The 9,980-nt window shown below is 41.5% G+C and overlaps 1 long non-coding RNA gene across 1 annotated transcript; it reads left to right on the forward strand.

The window, feature by feature from the left end:
* Nucleotides 1-416: 416 nt before the first annotated feature.
* LOC139057898 (uncharacterized) lies at nucleotides 417-8,347 on the forward strand. Its single transcript, XR_011513077.1, has 3 exons — nucleotides 417-831; nucleotides 2,331-2,467; nucleotides 7,518-8,347. It is a non-coding gene; the product is annotated as an uncharacterized lncRNA (long non-coding RNA).
* The last annotated feature ends 1,633 nt before the right edge of the window (nucleotides 8,348-9,980 follow it).

The raw sequence follows: 9,980 nt of genomic DNA on the forward strand, positions 1-9,980 counted from the left end.
TGCTGCGGGTTCTATATTGAAAGATATCGTGCGGTACGGACTGACGGACGAATGGTTTTTCTTGTTGGGGAAGTATAGAAATGCTTACGTTATAAAAAAATCGCAGGGTTCGCGAATTTCGCGATAAGAACCAACACCAACCCACTCCCCCGTCGCCCGCTGAGCGATGCCGTCTTGATCGCCCCCTCCCAACCCCGGGAAAAGGGACGCTACCTTTCTAACTCAGGTGAAGAAAGGATGATGAAACGTTAACAACGACAATAACGGCATTTCCTAACGAGTTGTCTTATGGCCTCTAAGATTTGCGCGCGAAGCTGGCGTGCGCGAACCTGACAGGCCATAATTGGCCGCTTAACAGCATAAAAAGACAAAGATAATGCCAAACGACACAGCTAAAAATTCAAACAAGGAACTGATCTTAGCTATACTATTTGGGGAAAAGAAATAAAAAAATTAGACAGCCGCAACACACGCCACTAAAGCCACCACCGCCGGCATAACGCGGAACCAACAGTTGGCAACATTCATTCGCGCGTCATTGCTTCGTCCGCTTCGTCTCCGCAACGAGAGCCGCCATCTTCTCGCGCCTAACGTTTTGTATGGTTTTGTTCTCTGCAATCCGCGCACACAGCTCATCGGTGGCTGCACGTCTGCTCGGCGTCGCAATGCGGCCTGCGTCATTTTCTGGTGCTCGCGCAATCGGTGTGAAACATGTCGCATGTGAAATGTTTGATAGAAGTGCCTCACGTCCAAGTCAAGCCGCCGTACGGGTGTATGGCTGTGCGCCCCGTTCTCGGAAGCGTCAACGGATTTCCGGCATGCGGATTTCAGGTACGTGCAAATGCGTTTCGCCCTCCTATTGAGCTCCGGAGCAAAGCGTGCAATTTTTCATGTGAAAGATGCAGTGCCCGTCATCATGGTGTGAATTTCGAGCGGCAAACGAGAACTTTGGCACTTCGAGCACACCGCGGCTGCTAAGTCAGCGTGGAAATTGTTTTACGTTACCGTAATATATTGCTGTCAGTCTAATCTGCGGCTTGTGGACTGCTAGCCCATTGACTTTTGCTTGTGGAAGCGATAGGTATATAAATGGAAGCGATAATAATTTTCGAGAGCAGAGAGTTTTTTCGCTCGGTGTTTGGTCGTGTTCATGGCGTTATGAAAGCTAGAAAACTAACTGGCTTGATCGTGCTTAGTTCCAACTTCAAAGGGCGTAACGTTGGCGCTGTATATGTTTGTTTTCGGTGTCACGAGTACCACTTTCATGCTTTTGTTGTATTAGAGTGGTTGCTGCTACATGCCGTCTGGGCAGAACACAATAAAAGCAATTTCCTCACTCATACGTATGCAATGTGACGTAACAAAATTTCCAGCGTTTTATTCGGAGCGTAAATATCCAGTATAGTTTAGTAAGAAACTCAAATACTGTCTTAGCTTAGTAGGCGTGAAACAAGTGAAACTCTCATTCCTTTTTGAATTGTTCGCCCAAACCGCACCGCCAGCACATGCGTCATCGGGTAATTGACAGGTAGCTTCGCTACGTGAGTTGTTTTATGCGCCAATATTGCCCGGTTAAGTATCCTGTTAATTTATGCCGACGCTCGTTCATCTTGATTTTAAGCGGTTACTATCCCCGAGTACCGGACGATGCCAAACTTGTGAGGTGTAGCAAACGCGGGAAATTCAAAGTGGCGTGGCTGCAAGTTCCTGTTTTTACGTTTCTTGCATTCAAAACCAACAGAGACAGTATCACTGATGTATTTTCCGTTTCTGCTGTACTTGATCAATCTAATGTGACAACTGCATGTGCTCTTTAATGTTCTCCATTTACTGTGTATTCAGCTTGGCTGCCGCCCAGAGGATGCCGCTGTGATAGCTCTTTCGTACAGCACATGCCTCTAAGCCCTAGTGTTTCAAGGGCTCTGGCGAGGCAGCAGTGCTCCAAGTAATTTTACCATCCTATATATTTTCCATTTTGCATCATTCTTCCACGATGGATTTTAATGTTTATAGTATTCGTGATTAGTCATCGCCATAATTTTATAGCACGTAGATTTTACGCACTTTACAGCGCCAATTTTTAGGGCAGTTTACAGCCAAGTCACATCTTCCATAATACATCGTCAACATTACCACTTGTCATGGCGCTCTTTGGCAAAACCTGGCCCTTGCGCCATAAAACACCACACATCATCATCATCAGCTTGGCTGCCAGAAAATGCTTGAATTTCTTTCAGTATCCAAGTGACGAAATATTTCACCGACGGCCGTGTGTGAAACAGGCAAGATGACAAAACTGATAGCAAAATGATGAGATATTTCTTTTATAGCGTTTGGACTCGACTTTTGGTGAGGATGTCGATCGACCTTGGGCCTGGTGACAGCACACCCGACATCGCCAAAGTGCAGCCTATCAGTTGAGTGCCCCCGAATGGACCATCAACATCGGAAAATGAAGCAGAGCCAGGTAGGGGCAATTTTTACTTTGGAACAGAATACGGACAGCTGCCTCTTTTTTTAAGAACTAAATAACATATTTACAAACCAATCTTCTCTCTTTGTGCAGCCTACATAGAATTGTTTTTTGCTTGTTATACAGACCTTCAAAAAGCAGTTCTTCTGAACCCTTTTTGCATGCACAAATAAATAAGGAGGAGTGCACTTTCTGAAGAAATTGATGCACTGAAATGTGCGTTCGACACACAGTGAGATGCAAATTAACCAACGACATTAAAGCGGTAAAAAAAAGTTTGTAACATGTTCTAACATCATAACCCGCCTTGGCATACGGATCTAAATATAACAGCAACAGAGGTGCATGCAGAGAAGTGTTTGTAAATGTTTGCAAGATAGGTACATTGTCTAAGAAATTGTTTTTATTTACTTGGAGCTTCTTGGTGCCATGGCAGTGCAGTAAAAGCTCAAAATGATGCCCCTGCTCCTAATAAAGCACCTTTAGATTTTAAAATTAAATTATGTGCTTTTACACTCCAAAACCTAAAGTTTTGGGAACCTGGTTTCTTTAATGTACACCTGAATCTAAGTGCATGAGCGTTATTGCATTTTACCTTCATTGGAGGGCAGCTGCCATGGCCTAGATTGAAGCTGGGACTAGTATGACTGAACAGCATGTCATCATAGTAAGTGGGCTATAACACCAGGTCAGAATGAGAAATACTGCTTTGAACTACCAACTTGGCTCACAAGCACTTTGCACTAAGTTAGAGCAGTATGGAGTACTGACAGCCACTGTTTATGTACCAATTTATTTTTAGGCTGACTCCATTATTAGGGTGCGAAGCTTCAATTAGTCAAAACCAGCCTAAATTACAGAACCAGCTCAAAACACGGACCATGTATAGCTGGATTTGGACATGCAAATGGAGTCAATTCATGTCGCCGAAAATGGAAGTGGCAGTCACACTATTTCATGCATTTTGCCTAAAACATAGTCAATAATAATTAATCAATTTCTAAAATATTCTTTTCAAAAAGTTTTTTTCGAGCATGAAAGGAGGAGCCAAATGGTGTTCAGGTGCACGAGCGGTTAGTTGCACGGCACTTCTTGCATGTGTTCACTGGCTTCTTTCAAGCTTGAAAAAAAAATTTGTTGCACCTACTCAGCAGTAGAAAGCTGGATTGGGAATTTTTCAGGATGCTCTACAATTTTCGCACTGACACTTTTGCTTTGAATAAAATATTTGAGCAGTTAAATAATTGTTAATAACTAATTACCTAATTAGGAAAAATGCAAGAATTGGTTTCACTTCCTCAAAAGGATGGCAAACGATATTACCTTGGTGCTGTCCAGCTACGTGGCACTTGTACATATTTAAAGCTTGCACATGTCATACAGACCACCTGGTAATTACAAGGCATATATAGAAGTGGCTAAGTTGTGTGAGCCAGCCATGTGTAGCAAATCATGAGAAACAGCCATGTTTCTTTGACTTAAGGGCATGATAAGATTTACATGCTCGACACCTTGTATCAGTGTGCTCTAGGCCTGTTCGTAGTTTAGCCGCTACATAAACAATATTTCTCCAAGTGTAAGCTCATATGCATCTTTCAAGTATATTGCCTCGTGTGTCCGAAATAAACTATCTTCGCGCTTCCTTCATTATGTCTTCATCTGTTGCTGTGCTAAATTTTTAACATGCACCTGCAGAAATTTTGATCTCGTTTTCATATTTCCTCGTTGTTTGGTGGCTTTATTTCTGAACAAGTTGTTTTCGTAAAACCCTGTTGCACAGAGCAGTACACAGCATTTCTGCTTAGAGTGTGAATTGTTTTTTTTTCACATTGACATTAATACACCTTGCCTGGGCAATGTAAGGCATTCTACATAACACGGCCCTGCAATAATGTTTTATATTGCATTCCAGCATCATGCAAAACTGTTTACTTACCAGATTAGAATATGTATAAGTGTTGGAAGTAACAGAACTGGAAGAAGCCGGCAGATAATGAGGCCAAGGAAAGCATACAGGAGCATGTTTTAAGTTTTTTTATATGAAGTATAGAAATGATAAATTCTAGGTAAGTGAAAGTGGATTAAGATATCCACCTGTGGGTGGGGAACGGACCCATAACCTTCACATTACGCATGTGATATGCTAACCACTGTGGTACTACGGCCGTGTTCGAGCGTCGACAATCTGGGGGGCCACTGTGGACGGTTGAATGCTGCCTCGGTGGCACAGTGGTTAGTGCATCGCATGCCTAATGCAAAGGCTGTAGGTTCGTTCTCCCCCCATGCCTGGTTGTTTTTTTGACGATTTTCATTTCCCTTTATCATTTCTACATTTAAATAGAAAATTACAAATAAGTTTCCACCTGCCTTTCCTGGCATCTTCCAGTTGTGATTCAGAAAAATTTTGACCCTCAGTATCCTTTCTTCTCGTTTGGAAGAACAGGAGCTCCATTTTAAAAATAATGAATTCACCTTGTTCAGCATCTCAATGTGGTCTCAAATCTTATCACAGCATGTGTACTACTAAGTGAAGTTTTTGTTAAGATGATGATATAGCATGGGACCTAATTAGTAGCCTTTGTGTACAGATATATGACCAGTCTAATAAATAGGAGGATTTTAAGCACTTCTGACATGGTCTGAGCATGTGTTTAAAAAAACTAATCTAGCATGATTTCAGGCATAACTGTTGCCCCTGAAAAATATTTGGATCATCTGCATTGGCATTGTTTTTAGAGAGCACCAATACCGCTTTGATAGAAGTAGCCTCGTGGAACATGAAGCATCGCTTCTTGCTGAGGCAAGGAAATATTACCTGCATGTCTGAGGGGCATGTGTCATATGCTCGAATGCTGTTTAAAGGCTGCTAATCAGAAAATTACTTAACTTGCCTTCCAGAGATTGCTTCAGTAGTCTATGCTACTCGATCATAAACAATTTACTATAGTGAACATTCATCACAGTTGGCTTTGCAATGTTTATGCAAAATACCACAATTGCCTACTAGACATGTGACTGCACTAAATCTTGGAATTAATGACCAGTAAGATTTATGGGACAGCAAAACATAGTTTATTACTCCTGTTTCTGCCATAGTTTCTTACAGTAATTACTAGAGGGAACTCTGGTGCTGGAGTCGTACCACCATGGGAATGATGGGAAGCACATGGATTTGTCTGATATTCGTGCTTGTGAATTCAGACGTTCTTGTGGCTTCGTATATTATACGCTAGATAAACCTTATTGTCGTAAATTTGAGCACAGTCTATACTTTTCGAAGTGCAGAAGACGGCGCCAACACGCACAATTGCTATTAATTGCAACGACTGAGCTTGTCCAGGTGGCCAAATCGAAAGGCGCCAAGCGTCTCAAGCACTGGTATGCCCGCGATAAATTCATCAGGGCGTTGCGCTCGCTTGTCGTTACATGCCTCCGTGGCTTAATGGTTTCAATATCAGACTTCTGTTCTAGAGTTCCTGTGTTTGAATCCTGTCGTCAGACGATTTTAATGTTTATTTATTACACAGTATATTGTTGAAAATGACTAGTTTACAAAGTCACAAAGCCGTTTGAAGCCAAATAGACGAAGTTTAGGCAAATCCATGTACTTCCCATAATTTCCATGCTGGTACAGCCGTTCTTGTTTGATCTCCTGTGGACACTAACGTCAGAGTTCCCTCTAGTAATTATTGTATGAAACTCTTATTTCTGCACCTCGCTCGTGCAGAAGCGGCACCACACCTGCTGCGTAAACAAGCACTACATTTCGGCCAAGTGCAGGGAATGCTGTGAACTCGCCCTGTACAAAGCCTGCACTAAGTAAAACAAACCACAACATGCAGTTGCTGCCATGTTGAACTGGTGGAATGAGTAGTGAAATGCAGCACCTCCTGAACTATTTCAGAAAGTGCAGGTTAATCAAGTGGAGATTATATAGTAACAGAAGTTGAGTGATTCTGCATTACATTCACGAAATATACTTCATGATACTTTTCCATTTATTCCCTCAGTTATTAAGAATCCCTTTTGCATTGTTGGACAAAACTACAGAATGTCAACATATTTTCTAGCATTCACTGGTAGCAAACATGTCAAAACTTGTTCTAGTTTCTTGATTGCCTCTTTAGCCATTAACCCCCAAGTTAACTCCGGAAGAATGTATCAAATTTTTTACGTACTCAATTTTTCGGTGTCATTCTCATTCTAAAAATATATTACTTCATTGGTCTCTGGTTAGAAATAACACAAAAATAGGAGCTGCTCTCGCGGGCAGCTTTCCCTCAATGCCGACTGCAACTCATCTTTGACAGTAAGAGCAGCGTAACATCGGGCAGAAAGAGTGCGACTCGTCATTGACGATATTGGTACTACCTCCAGTCACTAGTACAGCTTGGGATCAATGGTTAAAGGTTGCGACTTTGTTGCTGCCCAATTTTAATTCTGCAGCTTTTACACTTGGGTATAGCGTGTGTATGCACGTGTGCATGCATTAAAATGACTTCATGCTAGAGCAAAGCATCTGTAGTGCAGAGAGGCATTAGTCATCTTTATATATTTGCTTTGTAAAGATGCACTAAGTTTATCTTTTGCAGTATAGACTTGGCGCTCATTGGCCAAAGATGCCCTTGTGCTACTAAAACCTATCAATTAATCCGCTTTCGGTCTGTGAGTTTTAATTTGTTTTTCTTGAACTGTGCGATTCCCACTCACAGGACTGCATGTCATCTGAGGTTTTCCTTTTTCAATCAAGAATGTTGAGGTTGTGTTTGTGAAACTCGTTTTCTTGCCTCAAACGAGCTTGTGCAAACTGACCAAGCTGATAATTCTATCTGCTTATATATTAAATATGTTGCGGTTATGAACCCTCATAATGAATGACACAAAGTATAAAAATTTTATCTAATAAAATAATTCAATGAAAATTTTCATGTTTTTCGTGTTCATGTTCACTTCTCTACTCTAGTGTCCTGTCTGCATGCCTCACCTCTTTTTTTGCATATTAAATATCGTATAAACTTAACCATGCTTTTTTACCACAACGCAGGGGGAAAAGGTTCCGGCAACACCATGCATTCAGTATGGTGGCCCAGATGTGTATGCAAGCAACCTCCTTCATGTGGACCAAGAACTACTCTGCAGTGTCTCGCAGACTTCCATGTGAAGCCGTCAACATTCTCGTCCCAGTGGAATGGCTGCTCATCTATCTGCGTGTCCATCACCAAGACGGCCAGTTGTAAACCTCCTGTACCCGTTTAAGAAAGCTTAATGATTTTTTTATTTAGTTTTCACGGTTGGCCGTAGAATCTTAACATTTTGGTGTTTCTAACATTTTTACCTGGCACAAAGTGGTGCAATAACTTTAAACCAGTGTAATGTATTTAAGTGATGCTCGCTCTAATGCCTATCTGGTTTTGTTTGTGTTTAAGAAATTTGAATGTCTGATGAGGTAACGGCTAAGTATGGACAGCTGGGCTAGTTGGTTATGATTAGCATTGTGAAACATAGTTCCAGCGCACATTTGAACAAGTCTTTCTCACCTCGTCCTTGTTCAAATGTGCGCAGGTAACGGCATTTGAATTTGTCATCGTGGCTCGTTTCAATGAGCTGCTAGGAAATAATACGCAAAGCTTATCACACGCCAGTTGTAGCATATTTGTTTTCATGACTAAAGTATACACGTTTCAAAAGATGGAAAGTGGCGGAAAAAGCCTCAAGAACATAATCATCCTAGGATTGTCATGTCCTTACAACTCTGCAATGACTAATGCCTCATACATCTTGGGAGCACATTGGTCGCAATGCCTACAGGTATACTTGATAAGAGAATGGCTTGCACTCAGATTTGCCACGCAGTTGATGGCTGATGGCTTTTGTTTGTCGTCGTCATGTTACTACTATGTATTCAATATCCATTTAGATGTGCTGCGGTTTTTTGCAGTCACCTATATATATATATATATATATAAAAATGTTCCTCGTTTCAATAAAAATTTAGTTGAGAGTTAGCGCTCATGCTGTCTGCTTCTAGTCTGTGTCCGTGTCACTTCGCGCTACAATCCAAGATCATGTTACTGTACCAACTCGCCCAACTTTCTATCCTTGTGTTAAAGACACTCAGACTTGTTCTTACTTATGTGACCGGTTATTTTTGTGCTTTATAATAAGATGCAGTGCTTTTCGAATGAAGACATGTAATAGTTCGTAGTCAGGTTACTTAAAAAAACTGTTCTGCTTAAAATTTAATTGAGCAAGCCTGTGCCATTATTCGGTGCTTATGTCTTTGCATTGGTACGGTTTTACTCCTTATCTTCCTTTTTACATTTAAAATGTGCAAACATTATTATGTAACCATTTATCTTTAATGAAATACTTTTCTTCTGTACATTTCGTCACAAATTTTACAATGATTTTGTTCAATTAGGTAACCTTAGACTAGCTGATTGTTATTCTGGTAGCTTAACTTACAATGCCTGTGGAATATTCAATGCAAGCACATGCTGAAAAATAAACTACATTATTGGGTATAAGCAGGTCACTGGCAGTAAATGGAGCATACATATATTTCAGGAAATAGTGCATGCTTATATATTGAACAGCATGCACAACTACACATGCTGTTTTGTTCGTAAATGCTGAAACATTATTCGGCGTGGAAGCACTTTGTTCTTTCGATTTTAGTGCTACCTTTAAGTCATGTGTGAAAGTACTAGTAGAAGCATCCCGTGGAGATAAATGACAACTGATGAATAGAGGTGTAAAATGTGTGCTTAAAACGGCAAAAAAACTGCTTGACGGGCAAACGCATGCTTCTGTAGTACTGCACTTATTACGTCGCCAATCCATGCATTGCTTGCGCTCTATTGCATTCAATATGAGCTACTACAACGAGCTGTGGTGTCTTTCCCTCCTAGTCGAGCTGGTGTTGCGAAAATTTTTGACCAAGAAAAGTGGAGGTTTTTAATTATTTCTGAAATGCATGTAACCATGCTTTTGGCTGTGTGCTGTTTCCACGGGGTTATAAGTACTGGTGCACCAAGGTGCGGGAGATCCTGTGTCCTTAGTGCAGCGCGCATTGTTATTGCGCTCTGCATCCTGCCGGCAGTGTACTATCACTGCAGAGGAAGATTACGAAAAGCATGGCGTGTGTGCCTTGCTGCAATGGCGAAACCTTAAATTGTTTGCCTGAAAAGGTCGCACGTTATGCTACCACATGACGGACCAGAAGCGCAATATGAGGACGCCTCACAGATTCTGGCTCATACTGAACAAGGTAGTACCATAGCTAAAGCTAGGCAGCATTCACAACAGCTAGTCTGCCCATTAACTACATGGCTGTAGTGAACGCTAAAATACTTGCAGGGATAACACCCTTTTGGAAGGGTGTTGTCCATGCTACACCCATAATGAATGGGTGGTGTCTGTTACACCCCATATAGTAAGGGTGTTGTTTGATTTACACCCATAGGCAAGGTGACGTCATATTAACACCCCTCCTTTGTGGGGTGTT

The sequence above is a fragment of the Dermacentor albipictus genome, chromosome 3 (assembly GCF_038994185.2).
Source record: "Dermacentor albipictus isolate Rhodes 1998 colony chromosome 3, USDA_Dalb.pri_finalv2, whole genome shotgun sequence".
Classification (NCBI taxonomy): domain Eukaryota; kingdom Metazoa; phylum Arthropoda; class Arachnida; order Ixodida; family Ixodidae; genus Dermacentor; species Dermacentor albipictus.